Below are 19,338 nucleotides of genomic sequence, written 5' to 3' on the forward strand. Positions count from 1 at the left end.
AGGCAGCATTTGCATCCCTGTTACTTAGAAACCTTCTTACATCAATTTTTCTGTTTAACAATTTTCTGTTTAATTTGTGTGTTTATAAAAATAATATATATATTTTTTTATATATAAAAAGCCTCACACCCACAGCATGAATGTTGCAAATTCAAACATCTCTGTCAATAAATCCTTATATTCAAATTCCAAACCGATTCATGTTGAATTGAGCAGTGATGTCATTTTCTTTCAATTTGATCCTTGAACTACAACTCGGAGTGATTTCTTTGATTAGAGTCTATGATGTTGTGTGAATTATTATTATTATATATTTTTTGGAAGTATGTTTTAAAGTTCAACATAGAAGCCATGGTTAAAATATAGCTTTAATTTAAGTCATTTAAAACTCAACTTTTTCCAAATTACCTTGTTTACATTTTTTAAATATAGATTTATGTCAGTGGGATTTTTTTTTGTTCCTTTCTTAATTACTTTTGAATTCCCTTTTCCCCAATTGGTTTAGTTATGTAATCTATTCTCATTTTATAAGTTATAAAACCCAAAACTGATCTCTAATTCTGCTTATCTGCCTGATAAAAAGAGAAGTTTATGAGTAGAGTAGTTTATGATTACTAGCTGTGTCCGATTTGGTTTTCATTTAAAGAATATATGGGGAATCAATATTGTGTGTTTGAAGATGTTGCCTTTGTACTTTGCCTGTATGGTATAGCCTATTTTCAGGTCATTTGAGACAAACCCCATATTTTGAATGTACATTTGGCTGTTTTCATATTGTTTTATTCACAGAGAGTGGACTAATTATTCTACCGGGGCTGCGCTGGGGCTAACGGAGTGACAGTTGGCGTTATCGGAGTGATCAATCCGCTCCTAAGCCTCTGCTTTAACCATTTGACATATATTAACAGTAATTGCTGCCACAGCCACAATGATGTTTTGTAAACCTTATGCCATTTTCCAGGAGGATGGTCAGCAGGAATGTAGGGTGGAGGCTGGCTTAAAGATGTCTTCTAAACCACATAAACACACTTTTCATCATGAATCTCTACTAAGAAAGCATGTCCTCTGGCCTAAAGTTTGGTCACACACAAAAGCAAACACTTAATCTCAAGGTGTAGCTGTGTTTTAAATCTGTAACCTGTCAAAAATTGTATGTTTAATCCAGACAGTAATTGCTGATTTTGCTTTCCAGTAAGAGAGCTGTATTCAGAACTATAATCCTGGATTTATCTATCCAAGTGGTTTCTCAATTTATGTTAATAATGTTGTTTTTTGCTGTTAATAGAAGCATTAATAAATTTACAGTAAACAATTTTGGTGCTGTTTTGCGTCACCACTTGCTGTCAAATTGATGATTTTATTCTTTATGACTGTGGACAATTATTTTTATTTTGAACATTTTCAACTTAACTAAATCTTAGTCAGCATTTCCCGTCCTAATGTATGTACAGGTCACATTAGGCCACCATTAGCAACTCTGAACAGATGTGACTGGGCCTCTAAAGGTTTGCGTGCAAATGCTCTCCCCTTTTGTTTGTTTATATTTTTTGTGAAACTCACGTAATGTACTCTGAGGTTATTTAATAGTGAAGAGAGGAGTTCCGTGGACTCCAGCAGGTTCTGCAGCTGCCAGATTGTACAAGCGTACACAGTGTAGAGATGTGTGGTGACAGCACGCCGCTCATTAAACCGAATCAACATCAGGGGGGTGACAACTGGACAACTCGAGCCTCACCCGGTCAATCGGCCACTCTTTGTGTTCTCCTTGCTGGTATCAGGTCAAAAGCGGGCATGGGTTGTACTCTCCGGGCTGTGCTAGTAATATCTATTTCAATCCACTTCGCTGCCTGACACGCAGAATTCCATGTGTGCCAGGACGCTTTCAATACGGTATTGTGTCACAGCATCACCCATGTCTAGATCACTTAGCCTCCAACGGGTTCGCCCCGAGCCATAGAGAGTCTCGTTTATGGAGACACAGACACTGAGGTAACAGATGTGTGTTGATCTATTCATAGGGTGGTTTATATAATTCTCTCTTTCTTGGAAGCAATGTGTAATCCCTGTTAGGCTTTGTTGGCCTTTACAATTTAATTAAGGTGTTTCAGTTACTTATGTGGTCGAAAAAGAATTCAAATACTTGTGTTGTACCTTGTGTGTGTGTGGAAGTGCTGAATGAATTCAATAAAACAAACTATAGGCTTATATATAGTGCTAATCATAATGAAACAACCAATAAATGCTCTTATATAAATCTGTGTTTTCATCCTAATTTTCCATGAGGCTCTACCCATTGTAGAATCCTATTAGTCCAAAAATACCCACACATGTGGTCTTTTCACTTGTCCACTTGCCTACTTACATGACTTATTTCCTGTGTTTGGCCCAAGTGTTTAAGTGGGCATGAAGACCTCGATAGTGTGCAGAACATTTGATTACACAATGGGACATACTTACAACCTAAATGCAAGCTTTATTTACACATTTTGCTTTTCAATTATTTTCAAGTCAAGTGATAAAAAGACATTTACAAAATACACATAATTTTCTCAGCAGTAATTACGTTTTAATAAATAAAATTGTAGTACCAAATTATGTGTGATTTATAATTAATTTAATTTACACTTGAAAGTCCATAATAGGATACTTCTAGCCTCAAATACAGGTCCAAAGCAGTATTAGAGATGAATTTAGTCTAATTTTAGGGCACTGAGCTTTGGGGATTTTCTTGTATACTTACTGTTGAGTGCACACGCTTCTTAAGTGTCCAAGACTGCAAGTTTGGGTATTGGGACAGGCCCATATTAAACATCTAATTTGTTCTGATTGGCTGTGTTTTTGTTGCGCCATTTAAAAAAAAATTCAGTGTGGACTTGAGAAAAATAGCAACAGCTTCATTTTCATTCCTCTTGACTTACGCCCTGTCAAGTAACATTTGAGGATTAACCACATGTTGTTGTGTCTTATATTATAAACAGACTTTGAAATGTAACATGTTCTATATGCTGATACTGGAATGAGACTAAATCAGTAGCTCTTGTTAAAATAAACGGTGGTATTTTTTGTAAAATTGTGAAGTTTTGGAAGGAGTCTTTTGTTGTTTGCTTAACTGTGTCTGTGTTTGCAATAACATACCACAGGCATAGTCCTCATATTATTTCTGCAATATGAATGTTTGTACTGTGTGCAGAATTCAAATTTTATTCATGCATGAAAAATGTATGTGAACACATTTGCAGTATGCAGTGTACAGAAACGCTGTATTTCACAATACAGTGCTCAACTAAACCTTTCCTTTTCACTGTAACAAATTAACTTTTAATATAATTCCAGGCAAAATCTGCTTCTTTACTTCTGCCTCTTAAAAACACAGCCATGATATAAGTGTACTGTGCAGTTAGCTGTACGGTACTATTCTATTCCAAGCCTCTCTTTGTAAGTGGACTCTAGTGCTCACCTTCTTGGAGTGTTTGGACACTCAGTGGCATTGATTGGAATGAGAGAAAATGGGAATAAAATAAATGGCGCCAGATTAAACCCCATCTGCTAAGCCGCTAAAATTTTTTCAAGAGCAAATAGTAAGTGTTGGTGAACATTTTTAACGCCTTGTCAAGCTTCTGCCTCCTGAAAAGCCCTCAGTGGTATAAAATAATGGAAAACAAATGTTCTACTGACAGCTTTCCTATGCCCAGGGTGGGAGGATATTTATATCAAAAAGGTGTGAACATAAAGAGCTTTATAGACCAGCAAGTCAGGGCTAAGGGTGTATTGAGGGCCTCAAGCAAATTTGGTACCTTAAGCACTTTTAAGTGTTAATTATGTTATTTTATTAGCTGATGGATGGACAAAATGAAAATACCCTGGCTATAGTGTGAATTGGTCTTTGTTTGGCTTGAGGAAAAAGAAAAGCTTCAGTAACATGTAGGCCAGCTGAACACAGTGGTGTAAAGTTGTTTATCCTTTAGGTGAGGCAATAACAAAAAGTCAGTTTAATATATCTTATTTAAATTATATTGTAGCGTTATGCTTAATTTTGTAAAGCTCTTAAAACTGCATGAATACACACACACACACACACACACACATACATATATATATGTATATATGTATATATGTATATATATATATATATATATATATATACATTAAATAAACTAGATTTGAACACAGCCACTATACAAAGCTTGTACAACCATCTTCCCTTCTTATGTGGATACTTTTTTCTACCAATTCACAACTTTTTATTCTTATATGGCTGCCAAGCTAACATTAACAGGCCAATAAGCATTTGAGATTTAAGCTGTGTCCCAAAGTTGAGTGTACGCACTTCGGAGTCCACGCACTTAACTTTGGGACACAGCACTTAGTTTGTCCTGTCTTTACATAGTTTCTTTGGTTTGAAAAAGTCACTTCCTTTAAATGTCCCCATCTTTTACATCCTTTACTGAAAAAAAAACTATAAAGAAAAAAGGTTAAAAATCCAATGCATTACATAATGCATTAAAATAAATCCATTAAATAAATATATTTATAATATATATATATATTTTTTTATCTTTCTGCCACTGTTTACTGTTACACTTATGTGTATTTATTTTATTTTTTTTACATTGACTACATACCATTTTGTACTAAAGTTTAAGCTAAATATTCACAATTTTTGAGCTGCAGATATGATGTTGCGTCAATTCAAAGAATACATTTGGAGCAGAATAAGCCCTCAATGATGCCTACAATAATTAGACCAAATTTGTCACATGACCTGCTTTTATGTATCCAGTTAGTGGAGTAAAACCTATTTTTCACCTTTCCCCTCATCACTGGTGTGCACAATGTATTCACGATTACCCATGGCTTGGCAGTGGGGCATGTTTCCTCGACCCAGTAATATATTAATAATCAGATACTGCCACCACATGTCTTGATGTCGCTGTTTGCTTGTTATTTTAGTTCACGGGTCAGTGGAGTGGCATTTGGTGCATGTCCCCTGTACAAGTTATGTCTGTACTAACTAGCTAGTTGTGACCACTGTGAGGCCATACCAGTGACCAGCCGCTTTCATAATGTGGACTATGTAAGTGACAGGCATGATAGGGAAATGCTAATGCAAAACTGTGTATGAATAATGGATGAACTCATATCAATTCATAGATCACATGACCATGGCATAAACAAACATATTGTCCTTGTCTATATGATGAGAGTGGAAGGTCACCAGAGGAACAGAGAAAAAACAGAGAGAGAGAGAGAGAGAGAGAGAGAAGACACATGAGAAAAGTGAGTTTTTCTAAAGGGGAGGTCAAGAGAAATAAATTGCTTCTAAAAAATGCAATAAAATGAATGAACATAATAAATGCAGTACATGCTTGTACACTTCAAACACGGCAGGTGCTGAACTAACCATTTTCTCATTGGCTCTTTTATTTTCTGTCTGTTTGAAATGGGCCTGAAACTGCTCATTAATTTAGTTAAATGAGGTGAGAAAGTTGTTTTCAAGGTGGATGGGGGTTGGGCGGCCTTGAAAGCATTTCCTGTGATTTTGTTAATGTGCAGACCAGATCCACCAAACCTGACTGTAAGCAGCTACTGGGTCAAGGACCACAGTCTCGCTCAAAGTCTTTACTCCATTTACTTTGGGCCTCTAGGAGCTAATGTTTTGTGACATTGCCAGTTTTACTCAAATCACAGAAGTTCAAACAGTATGCCTGGATAGATTTGGTGGAATAGCTGATATTTATCCGTATGCATAAACCTTAAAATATGAATATATCGATTTTAAGCTACTATTATGTCCAAAAAGAGCAGATGTGACCATTACCTCCGCCACAGATCAATATCCTCGTCTTTATGAAAAAAGCTCGCAAGATACCTTCACATGCATTTGTCTGTTAAAAGCACATATCTGAATTGTTGCTTAACCCAACCAGTGACCCTGCCACTTGCAATCCCCCCCAGATTCACCAGTGCACAATCCCCCTCGGAGGCAGGAGATATAGGGTGTGTCAAAAAGGGTCACTAGAACCAAACAGGAAACCTGTGGTTCACAAATCAGAAGGCTAACTCCATGGCTGCTTACTCATCTGTTAAAAACAGAGTGATCTGGAAAGTTTGTATGGGAGTCCTTTTGACAGAGCCCTGCTGCTCTGTCAGTGCAGCACATGCTCTAAGCACTGGCATCCCCTATTGCCTTCCAGGTCATTGGGTAGCCACAGAGGGGGGTCTGCCTCAAGCCCCAAGACAAGTCTCTGATTCGCAGCTGGATGCTTAACAAGGTATCATGGTAAATGAGTCGGTAAAACATCACTGAATTGAGGAGCGTGACAAATTGGCATGATATCATTTGTAATACTTAATATGAGTTGTGGAAGAAGGTGGTTCAGCAGCAACAGACCTCATCCTCTACAGGCACCACCAAAACATTAGAGATTAATTGGAGAAGGCAACGAATAAATAGTCTCGGCATTGTGATTTTGCAGGTTGTAGGTGTTGTGACCGTGACATGGGTTGTTTGTGACATGTTGGCCTGCTTTACTTTCAGGTTGGGCTCTTCATTATAAATGAACAGTGATAATGTCACAAATTGCTGCTGTCTTGAGTTAGATCTTCACAGCAGCATAGCGCAGCACTGTTTTGACAGTTTCAGATCCTCGAAACCCTCAAAAACAGAAAAGGGAAACCCCAGATTTATATATTTGAAACTTCGCTTTTCAATTGCTTACCTGTAAAAAAACTGTGGGGAAACCACTCTAGTGCCACTCTAACTACTTTCAGTTTTAGTATTTACTATCACAAAAGTTATATAAATGAATACTGAATTACATTTTTATGTTAATCTTGTACATCTTTTTTAAATACTTAAAAAAAAATTGATTTTATGTTTATGTTTATTTAATTTGACACATATGTGCACATACACACACACGCACACACACACAAATACATACATAGGTTAAGTAAATACTCTTTTTTATGGTTATGAATGGCAGATTTGTATGTGTGTGTGTGTGTGTGTGTGTGTGTGTGTGTGTGTGTGTGTGTGAGAGAGAGAGAGAGAGAGATTATTATTATTTATTTATTATTATTTTTTATTTTTTTTATTCCATACAATCAATCCCAAAAAAAACAATCATACAGTATACACCTCAATTAAAATAATAGAGAAAAAGATAAATACCCTTCCATCACAGAACAGAAAATATTTTTATAGCACCACTGCGTTTCAAAAGTTGCCATATCATTCATTAATTTATAATACTTAAAGTCAACAACAATTCTAGACTTAACATATGCTTTAAATAGACACATAATGTTTTGACCAAGTCTATTCTCTACTCTATTTTTCCAGCTTAAATAGATTGCAAGCTTTGCTTGACCATAATTGATTAAACATAATTGATTAACTGCCATTTTACTCTTTGCTTTTGACTATACCCTGCCCCCAAAATAAAAGCATTATGCGTGAACTTTTCTCCAAATTTTGAAAACACTTGACTCAATAAAACAAAAAGTGATTTAAGTCTTACACACTCTAAAAAAACAATGACACACTGTTTCCCTTAAACCACAAAACACACACTTATCATTAACACTTGGATTAATAACAGAAATAAATGCATTAACTGCAACAGAACCGTGTAAAATTCTCCATTGTAAATCTCCAGATTTCTTAATCAATGGTGGTATGTAAAACATTCTCCAAAAAGGTTTAGCTTTTTCACCCATCCCAAGCTTTTCCTTCCAGACTGTATCAACTCTCCCATTTAAAGAAACTCTATTAAAATCTTTTACACAACACTGATAGAGAACTTTTCCCTCTACTATATCCAGATCCAAGTCTTTCAGCCCATGAAGGTCTAGCAAAGGACCTGACATATCCTTCAAGTCCGGAGTAATTTTAAATTTCGGAACAGGATCTTTTTTATCAGGAACCTCCAAACCCTTCCCAAAGTCCTTAAGTAGTGCGGTTTCCACATCTGTGAGCTTCTTCCTCCACTTTTCTACTATTGTTCCTTTGTGGCGAATTGACCTTTGCCCCAGCATCAGGGCTACTGCTGTAACATCACTTAAATCAGGACCAGCCACACTGATAATTTGCCTCAGCTTCACAGTTCCAGAGGCACACAACTTCTGAGAGAGGCTTGGTACCTCATCTGTCACATCTAGACGGGCCCCTTTGACTAAGGGCTCCTCCAACAGCCAAAACAAAGAGTCTTAATTGTCCATTCTTTTCAAAGTAAAAAGTCCCCACATTTTAAAAAGTCCACAATAAAAAGGGAATATGTTATTCAAGTTCAACTTTCTGTAATCCATGAAGAAGAGGCCAACATCAAGTCTGTAATGATAAAACCTTAATAATCATAGGGAAGAAGGAGGCGGGAACTGGCGGACAATCAAATGAAACTTTAATAATCACAAAATAAACAAAACAGCGCACCAGCCCCTCACGGACGACTGATGCGCACAAAATAAAACCAAAACACAACTAAAAGCCCAGGCCTGGTCCTCTCTCGTCCTTCACTGTCGTCGCTCCAGTTTTATATCCTTCCATCTCCTCTGTGGGACTCAAGACCGGTGGTGGGTCGCAGGTGTAGCGGATTTCCCAATCACTCCACCGGCCTCACTCGTGTTCCCACATCCCTCGGCCCCGCCCCACTCGTCACATACTCCTCGCAGGCCGGGAGGTACCCTCGAGACTGCGCTCTACTCCCCCCCCCACCCCCACCCCCCCCCCTCCGGGGGGGACCGCTCACGGGGACCTGCGGGAACCTGGGGGTAGGACAGACGAGGCGAGAGAAAAGGAGATGGAAGGAGGAGCGACAGAGATGAGAGAGGGGAGAGAGGAAAAAAAAAATTCCGGTTCCCAGACGCACTGCTGCTCCACCGGCTGGGTGATCTCCTCCGCGGTGCCTGGCGGTGGCACTGGACGGCCCTCGGCGGACGGCACGACACTCCTCGCCGCCCGGTGGACGGCGATGGCTCCTCCGGTTTTGGGCAGCCGGCAGGATTCCCCCGTTCCCTGCTCCTCCGGATTTCTTCACTGAGGCAGCAGGCTCCGGCCCCCTGGCGAATGGCGCCGACTCCTCCGCTCCCTCACGGACGGCAGCCGTCCCTCCATATCGTGGGCGGTCGGCAGCGAGCTCGCCCGTCCCCGGCAACTCGCTCCAGTCCACCACCTCGAGCGTTCATGGCGGCATCCTCCTCCCCTCACGGACGACTGGTGCGCTCGAATAAAAACCAAAACACAACTAAAAGCCCAGGCCTGGTCCTCTCTCTTCCTTCACTGTCGTCGCTCCAGTTTTATATCCTTCCATCCCCTACGTGGGACTCGAGACCGGCGGTGGGCCGCAGGTGCCACTGATTTGCCCAATCATTGCCGGCCTCACTCCTTGTTCCCACGTCCCTCGGCCCCGCCCCACTCACCACAAAGTCCAAGTCCCTCCACCCTTTGTAGGATGATCTTAGTCAAGTTCCTCCACACCAGATCATCTGGACCTGTTAAAAATCTCTGAATGAATTGTAAACGAAATACTACCATTCTGCTTGGCAAGTGGACCAAACCTTGTCCACCTTCATCTTTAGGAAGAAACAATACACCTTGTGAAATCCAGTGCAATCGATCCCAAAAAAATCCACAAAAATTCTTTGCAGCTGAGATAATAACCCTACAGGTGGGTCCACACAAAACAGTTTATGCCAGAGTATCGAAGAAACCAAATTGTTCACTATTAACACTCTTCCCCTAAAAGATAATTGTGAATTAATCCACTTCCATTTAGCCAGTCTGCCTACCATCCTCTCTACTATCCCATCCCAATTCTTTTGCTGTGTAATTGCATCTCCAAGATAAACTCCTAAATATTTGATACCTCCCTTTTTCCAGGTTATTCTTTCAGGTAAAACTGGCAGGCCCCACTCCCATTTTCCTATTGCCAATGCCTCGCTCTTTTCCCAGTTTACTTTTGCAGCTGAGATAACTCCAAAGTCTCGTATAACACCCTCCATTTGGTTAATATCTCGCTGCCCATTAACCATGATTATAACATCATCAGCATAAGCTGAAACTTTAAATATATCACCACTGTGCAAAGAAAAACCTTCAATTTCTGATCGAAGTTTATTCAACAGAGGCTCAATAGCCAAAGAATATAACATTCCCGATATTGCACAACCCTGTCTAATGCCCCTAAAAACCTTAAAAGGAGCACTCAAACCACCATGGATTTTTAAAACACTTTCAATGTCCTGGTACATAGCTTTGATCATATTAATAAACTCCAATCCAAAATTAAAAGCATTTAAAGTATTCCAAAGATATCTGTGCTCGACTCTATCAAACGCCTTTTCTTGATTGATAGAAACAAGACCCAAATCAGCACTGGAAAGATTGCAAATATTTAAAATATCCCGTACAAGGCAAACATTATCAAAAATAGATCGTCCAGGAATACAATGAGTCTGGTCGATATGGATGACTTCCCCCATCACCTTTTTCAGCCTAATAGCCAGAGCTTTAGAGAATATTTTCAGGTCAGAGCATAGCAAACTCCCTGGTCTCCAGTTCTTTATATCCTGTAGATTACCTTTTTTTGGTAACAAGGTAATTACCGCTCTTCTGTCGCTTAAAGGCATCAACCCCTCAGTGAGGCTCTCATTGAGAACACACAACAGGTCATTACCCAAAACTGCCCAGGGCCCGGTTCCCCGATAACACTCACTCTTAGCACGCTAAGAAGACCTCGAAAGATATATCTTACCAAAGTTGTTTATGTTCCTAAGTGTGTTCCCCGAAGTGTCCCTTAGGAAGCTTCTTAGCATGCTGCCTCTTACATCCGACGTTACAAAAGCGCTGTCCCGAGTGAGGGTGCTGAATTAGTTGGCATCGATTGCTCAGGAATTGATTTTCCACTTCACGCGAATGTGCAATACAGCGTTAAGAAAGATAACACGTTCTATGCAAATGAAACATTCCTCAAATTATTAAAGTAACATTTATTTTAACATAGTTTAAGTTATCAGTAGAATATAGACTATAAATTAAATTATCAAATGGTGAGTAATATGTTCACACGATATGTTGTGATGGTTAGACGAACCGGGTATCCCTCGCTAATCATCCACACTCCTTATCCCGTTGTGCCATTTGTGCCGCTTCTTGACATGGGTTTAACGACTTATAAAAATTCTATAATACACTTTTATATTAATGGTAAGGTACTTTACAATCAGAATTGATTGGCAAGCAGCTGCAGTCACTTCTGTTTAATGCGGTATTGATTGCAATTGGTTTATGTTTTTAATAAAAAGCAACCTATCTACAATGAACAGAGAGAGAGAGAGAGAGAGTTAGATACAAAATATGCTGGGGAAGCAACGTAAAAAAGGGCACCAAGCCTCTCGGCCGCCTATGGCCGCGTATCCCTTCCGCGATAAGTAGCCTACGCCTGATCAATCACTGATGAATTGGCGATAGGGATGAGTGTGCCATCCACCAGGATGTAATCCCCGGCATGGCGCAGAAGGGTGTTGGTGACAGTGTGGACGCACCTCCACACCGAGGTCTTGATTAGGCCATAACCCTCTCCCGCGACCTCGATGAAGCTCTCTGTAGCAAAAAAAAAAAAAAAAACAACGTAGCGCTGGGCTTCAGGGCTTAAAGCAAAATTCCGCCGCGTTTGCCTGGCAAGCGCAGGTCTGAGAAGGTCCAGCAGCTCCATAATGAGCTGTCTTGGGAGGCAATTTTTTTTTAATATAGCCCTGTCAGGCAAAATGTCAAAGGGGCTTAAGTTTTGACGCGTAAAAAAAATTGACATGGACTAAACGGCTCCGCGTCCGGCTCCATCTTTGATTCAATACAAGGACACGTTGGATCGCTGCTATAGTTGGTCGCTCACTGGACACAACCACCATTACCCATTTATAGATCTTAGCCATTTAGAGCCAAATTGTTTGCCAGATTCTAATTATGAAAAAATTGACTGCCAATTCGCTTTAATTACATTACGAAAAAGCCTAGGCTAATTACCACCATATTACTTCTGATACCACATAAAGTCAACTTCATAAATAGGCCTGTATCCATTGCGAACATAATTTATTATGAGTCTTAAAAAATAACATAAAATCATTGTTGAGCCACAACATTGTCAACATACCATAGTTTGACTTGTACTTCGCTCCGCTGATTTCTAAAGACTGCTGTACAGTAGCGTTTTGAGCTCAAACAACGCTAAGAGAGAGCTTACGAATGGTCCAGACCAACCCTACGAAAGTGTGACTTACAGAAGATATACTTAGCGTACGAGCGTGTCAGGAATCAGGAATAAGGTTAAGAGAGAGGTTAAGGAATAGATTAAGAACTACTTAGCGATAAGAACGTTTTGGGGAACCGGGCCTAGAACTCTCTGTAGAACTCCAAATGGAGCCCATCCATGCCAGGGGCTTTACCCCCCTCCATTGCTTTCAGAGCAGTGAGCAGCTCCTGCTCACACAGCGGCAGCTTCAGCTCCACTTTTGAGCTCTCTGAGACACGGGGTAGACCTTCATAGAAGTGGGCAGACAAATCATCATCCTCAACATACTCACTGTTGTACAGTCCAGTATAGAACCGTACGGCCCTCTTTCTTATCTCAGAGGGTTCCGTTAGCTCATGACCATCTTCAGAACACAAACAGTGAATGCAACGACTCTGCCCATTCTTTCTCTCAAGGCTGAAAAAGAACTTAGACGGGGCATCCATTTGTGAAAGATTTATAAAGCGAGATCGAACCAGTGCTCCTTGCGCTCTAACTCCCAATAGGTTTAAAATAAAAGACTTCTTGGATTTAAGAGTCTCCAAATATCTTTGCTCTTTGGTAGCATCAGCCAAATCCTGCAATTCAACTATTTCAGTTTCTAACTTATTCAAAGATCGTGTTATATCCCTGGTAACATTGAAAGTCTATTGTTGACAAAGCATCCTTATTTTAACCTTGCCAATATCCCACCACTGACGCAGATCTTCAAACTCATCTTTTCTCATCTTAAAATTTCTCATCTTAAAAAAACATCTCTAAAATTCTTATCACTCAGCAAAGACGTATTGAAATGCCAATATGCACTTCTGGCCTTTATATTTGCTATAAATACTTGACATGTAACTAAACAGTGATCCGAAAAACCTACTGGAACAATTACACTTTTTTTTTACAATATTAAGATGATGCTTATAGCAATAAAACCTATCAATTCTAGCCAGGGATATAACATTTCCCCTTGCATGTATATTGTCTGACATCATTATTAACCCCCCGCCATATATCACATAAGCTGTGAGTCTCAACTAGTTCGCATATCACACGAGCCGAAGCAGCATGTGGTTCTACATGGTTACGATCCAATAGATAGTTTTCTGTGCAGTTAAAATCTCCCCCAAAAAACAAATAATCATCAGAAGTATATTCCTGCAAAATACTATTAACATTGTTAAAAAGATTTACTCTTTCAGCCCCAATCGTTGGAGCGTATATATTAAAAAAAACTAAATTGAATCTTTCAAATTTTGCTTTTAACAGCATGAGTCTACCTGGTATTACGTTTCAATTCATATGAAATAGGCAGGAATTTTTTAGCAAAAAGTACAGCCACGCCTCCTCTGACTGAACTCATATCTATCACTATGCGTCTCCTGAACCATCATAACATCCAAACTTTTTGTCTGATTAACTCAAAAAGAACTGCTCTTTTCTTTATATCTCTTGCACCATTCAAATTTAGAGTACCTATCCTTATTGTACTCATTAAATAGTGTGTTATCAAGAGACATAAAGCAAACAATAACTTAAAATAACAAAATGACCTATGTCGTTTCAAAACCATCCTCATTTTTTTTTGTTTTAGTTTAAATTTAGACACAAATTTCTTCAACCTGAACATTTCTTGAACAGTGAAATGCTCCTCACTGTCACCCCACATCGTCATTGCAACTGAATCTATGAATAGTTTACAATAAGGAAAATACTCTTCAACCTTAACATTTTTCATATTCTTTGTTTTCTGAAGGAATGATCTTATTTTTCCAATTGTGTACACACCTTGATGGTCATGCTGCAAATTTCTGCTAGCTGTTGCCTCAACATCAGAGTCCTCAACTGAGCCGCATTCAGTATCATCATCTGTGTCTGCCACCTGACTACTGCTCGTAGGCTTTGGGCTTTTCTTTACTCTTTTCCTTTTAGTAGAGGGAATTTTAAAAAGTTCTTCATCCCTCATCATCTCAGTGTCCAGACTCTCTTGAGCATCAATAGATTCTGCATCAGCAGTATTCTCCTGTGATTCATCAGTTTCATTCTCTACATTGTCTGCACCTATCGTTGTGCCATGAGCTTGTTTCCCTACACTCTCCACAGTTTCCTCATCCTCAACAGTCTCACTTCTCCTACTTTCCACATCCACATGCATGTCTTCCTCAGCTGAAGCAGCGCTGGTCCCAGCTTCAGCCATCTCACCTATCCTCTCACTATCAACAATTTCAGCATCATTAACTTTCTCAGTACATGCACCTCGAATATGTCCCTCTTTTCTGCATCGGTAACATTTCATAACATCAGAGGTAACAAATACCACATAATCAAAACCATCAACCTTAAATTTGAAAGCTACATTCAATTCATCCGCATCTTTATTCAAAACCATATATTCCTGACATCTAAAGCAAACAACATGCTTAAGTAGTGGTGATTTACAGCCAAACGGGATCTTTTTCATTTGGGACACTACTTTACCATGCCTTGAAAGCTCTGCTATCAAGAGCTGATCTTTAATGAACGGGGGAACATTAGACAGAATAACTCTTTTCGCCAGTTGAAGCAGCGGCATTACGGATGTGAAGGTATCCTGTCGGACAGTGTTTTCTCTACTTCCTGTTGGCCTTCTGTAGCAAATCGTAGCTCCGTGTAGCTGTTATTTTATTTTTTCTCTAGAATCTTTATCTTACTATCACTCTCTGTTTTTTTAAAAGTGGTAAAATATAACTTAATTCACACCATATTTCTGATATTATCGATCAATCTTATCAGATTAACTTCGATCGTTCACTTTTATTTTATTTCCGTGAGTGCAGTACACCTGCAAAGCGTTAGCACTCGTTAGCTTGTCATTAGTGTTTTCATTCGAACCTATCGCTGTATTCTTTTCTCCTCTCGCTCCAGTTTTTCACAAGTTCATCAAACAACCGCAGTAAGAATTTTCATCAAGCACGGTGAGTAATGGCTTCTCCTATCATTGTTTCTTGCACCTCTTGCCACATGTATAGTTTATCTATCTCTGTCGCTGATGAGGGATTCACATGTGATAAATGCAGGGAAATAGTTAGGCTGACAGAGAAGATTTCAGAATTAGAGACACGCATCCAAACTTTAATTGAGGACAGTAAGAATGTTAGGGCTCTAGATACGGCTTTGGATGCGTCTAGTTCAGGGATTCTTGTACATTGTTCGGTTCCGGAAACAGAGCCCTTGCAGCAGGGCAACTGGGTGACGGTGAGGCAGCGTAGTCGTGGGTCAAAACACCGCTCTTCTGTTCCGATCAAAACATTAAACAGGTTCTCCCCACTCAGTGATGCACCCACTGAGAAACCTGATGAAAGTGCTCTAGTAATTGGTGATTCTATTGTACAGAACATGAATATAGAGACACCAGCCACCATAGTCAAATGTTTACCGGGAGCCAGAGCGCCTGACATCTTGGCAAATTTAAAAGTGCTGGCTAATGCTAAACGTAAATACAGTAAGATTGTTATTCATGCCGGCGCTAATGATGTTCGACTTCGCCAGTCGGAGATCACTAAATATAACATTAAAGAGGTGTGTGAACTTGCAAGCACGATGTCAGACACTGTAATATGCTCTGGTCCCCTCCCTGCTTACCGTGGTGATGAGATGCATAGCAGATTGTTATCACTCAATGGCTGGATGTCTAAGTGGTGCCCACAGAATAACATAGGTTTCATAGACAATTGGACGAGCTTTTGGGGCAGACCTGACCTGCTTAAAAGAGATGGTCTTCATCCCTCCTGGGGTGGCGCCACTCTTCTCTCTAGAAATTTGGCAAATAGTCTTAGTGTTTATACTTGACTAACTGGGGCCCAGGTCAGGAAGCAGACAGACTGGCTAAACCGACCTTCCGTCTGCTAGCCGCCTCCCGTCACAGAGGTCAGTTAATTCTCAGCACATAGGGACTTTTTCACCTAGATATCACACTATAGAGACTGTGTCTGTTCCCCGAACTAGAAAAAAACAAAAAACGTCCAAACCAAGTTAAGATTAACAATTTAATTGAGGTTCAACAAATAAAAAACAGAAGCAATATGGATAAACAAATGATAAAGCTTGGCTTATTGAATATCAGAATCCCTTTCTACGAAAACACTTTTTGTAAATAATATGATCACTGATCATAATATAGATGTACTCTGTTTGACAGAAACCTGGCTAAAACCTGACGATTACATTATTTTAAATGAGTCCACCCCCCAAGATTACTGTTATAAACATGAGCCGCGTCTAAAAGGCAAAGGTGGAGGTGTTGCTTCAATTTATAACAACGTTTTCAGGATCTCTCAGAGAGCAGGCTTCAAGTATAACTCATTTGAAGTAATGGTGCTTCATATAACATTATCCAGAGAAACAAATGTTAATGATAAATCCTCTGTTATGTTTGTACTGGCTACTGTATACAGGCCACCAGGGCACCATACAGACTTTATTAAAGAGTTTGGTGATTTTACATCCGAGTTAGTTCTGGCTGCGGATAAAGTCTTAATAGTTGGTGATTTTAATATCCATGTTGATAATGAAAAAGATGCATTGGGATCAGCATTTATAGACATTCTGAACTCTATTGGTGTTAGACAACACGTTTCAGGACCTACTCATTGTCGAAATCATACTCTAGATTTAATACTGTCACATGGAATTGATGTTGATGGTGTCGAAATTATTCAGCCAAGTGATGATATCTCAGATCATAATTTAGTTTTGTGCAAACTTCATATAGCCAAAATTGTAAATCCTACTTCTTGTTACAAGTATGGAAGAACCATCACTTCTAACACAAAAGACTGCTTTTTAAGTTATCTTCCTGATGTATCCAAGTTCCTTAGCATATCCAGCACTTTAAATACAGTTGCTCCTTTACGCTTAAGGAAGGTTAAGGAAAACAGTTTGACACCATGGTATAATGAGCATACTCGTACCCTAAAGAGAGCAGCCCGAAAAATTGAGCGCAGCTGGAGGAAAACAAAACTAGAGGTTTTTCGTATTGCTTGGCGGGAAAGTAACATATCCTACAGAAAAGCATTAAAAGCGGCTAGATCCGATTACTTTTCTTCTCTTTTAGAAGAAAACAAACATAACCCCAGGTATTTATTCAATACAGTGGCTAAATTAACGAAAAATAAAGCCTCAACAAGTGTTGACATTTCCCAACATCACAGCAGTAATGACTTTATGAACTACTTTACTTCTAAAATCGATACTATTAGAGATAAAATTGCAACCATTCAGCCGTCAGCTACAGTATCACATCAGACAGTGCACTATAGACCCCCTGAGGAACAGTTCCACTCATTCTCTACTATAGGCGAGGAAGAATTGTATAAACTTGTTAAATCATCTAAACCAACAACATGTATGTTAGACCCTATACCATCTAAGCTCCTAAAAGAGGTGCTTCCAGAAGTCATAGATCCTCTTCTGACTATTATTAATTCCTCATTGTCATTAGGATATGTCCCCAAAACCTTCAAACTGGCTGTTATTAAGCCTCTCATCAAAAAACCACAGCTTGACCCCAAAGAACTAGTTAATTATAGACCAATCTCGAATCTCCCTTTTCTGTCCAAGATACTAGAAAATGTGGTATCCTCACAATTATATTCCTTCTTAGAGAAAAATGGTATATGTGAGGATTTCCAGTCAGGATTTAGACCGTATCATAGTTCTGAGACTGCTCTCCTTAGAGTTACAAATGATCTGCTCTTATCATCTGATCGTGGGTGTATCTCTCTATTAGTTTTATTGGATCTTAGTGCTGCGTTTGACACAATTGACCACAACATTCTTTTGCATAGACTTGAACACTTTGTTGGCATTAATGGAAGTGCATTAGCATGGTTTAAATCGTACTTATATGACCGCCATCAGTTCGTAGCAGTGAATGAAGATGTATCCTATCGATCACAAGTGCAGTATGGAGTACCTCAAGGCTCAGTACTAGGGCCGCTACTCTTCACGCTTTATATGTTACCCTTGGGAGATATCATCAGGAAACATGGTGTTAGCTTTCACTGTTATGCTGATGATACTCAACTCTATATTTCTTCGCAGCCTGGTGAAACACAACAATTTGAAAAACTAATGGATTGCATAGTCGATATAAAAAACTGGATGACGAGTAATTTCTTACTGCTAAATTCTGAAAAAACAGAGGTGTTAATTATAGGACCTAAAAACTCTGCTTGTAATAACCTAGAACACTGTCTAAGACTTGATGGTTGCTCTGTCAATTCTTCGTCATCAGTTAGGAACCTAGGTGTGCTATTTGATCGCAATCTTTCCTTAGAAAGCCACGTTTCTAGCATTTGTAAAACTGCATTTTTCCATCTCAAAATTATATCTAAATTACGGCCTATGCTCTCAATGTCAAATGCAGAAATGTTAATCCATGCTTTTATGACCTCAAGGTTAGATTATTGTAATGCTTTATTGGGTGGTTGTTCTGCACGCTTAGTAAACAAACTACAGCTAGTCCAAAATGCAGCAGCAAGAGTTCTTACTAGAACCAGGAAGTATGACCATATTAGCCCGGTCCTGTCAACACTGCACTGGCTCCCTATCAAGCATCGTATAGATTTTAAAATATTGCTTATTACCTATAAAGTCCTGAATGGTTTAGCACCTCAGTATTTGAATGAGCTCCTTTTACATTATAATCCTCTACGTCCGCTACGTTCTCAAAACTCAGGCAATTTGATAATACCTAGAATATCAAAATCAACTGCGGGCCGCAGATCCTTTTCCTATTTGGCGCCTAAACTCTGGAATAACCTACCTAACATTGTTCGGGAGGCAGACACACTCTTGCAGTTTAAATCTAGATTAAAGACCCATCTCTTTAACCTGGCATACACATAACATACTAATATGCTTTTATTATCCAAATCCGTTAAAGGATTTATAGGCTGCATTAATTAGGTAAACCGGAACCGGAAACACTTCCCATAACACCCTATGTACTTGCTAGGAGGGTCACTGCAGTCACCCGGATCCAGTACGTATCCAGACCAGATGCTGGATCAGCACC

Source organism: Carassius carassius, chromosome 11 (genome assembly GCF_963082965.1).
Source record: "Carassius carassius chromosome 11, fCarCar2.1, whole genome shotgun sequence".
In the NCBI taxonomy this organism is placed as follows: Eukaryota; Metazoa; Chordata; class Actinopteri; order Cypriniformes; family Cyprinidae; genus Carassius; species Carassius carassius.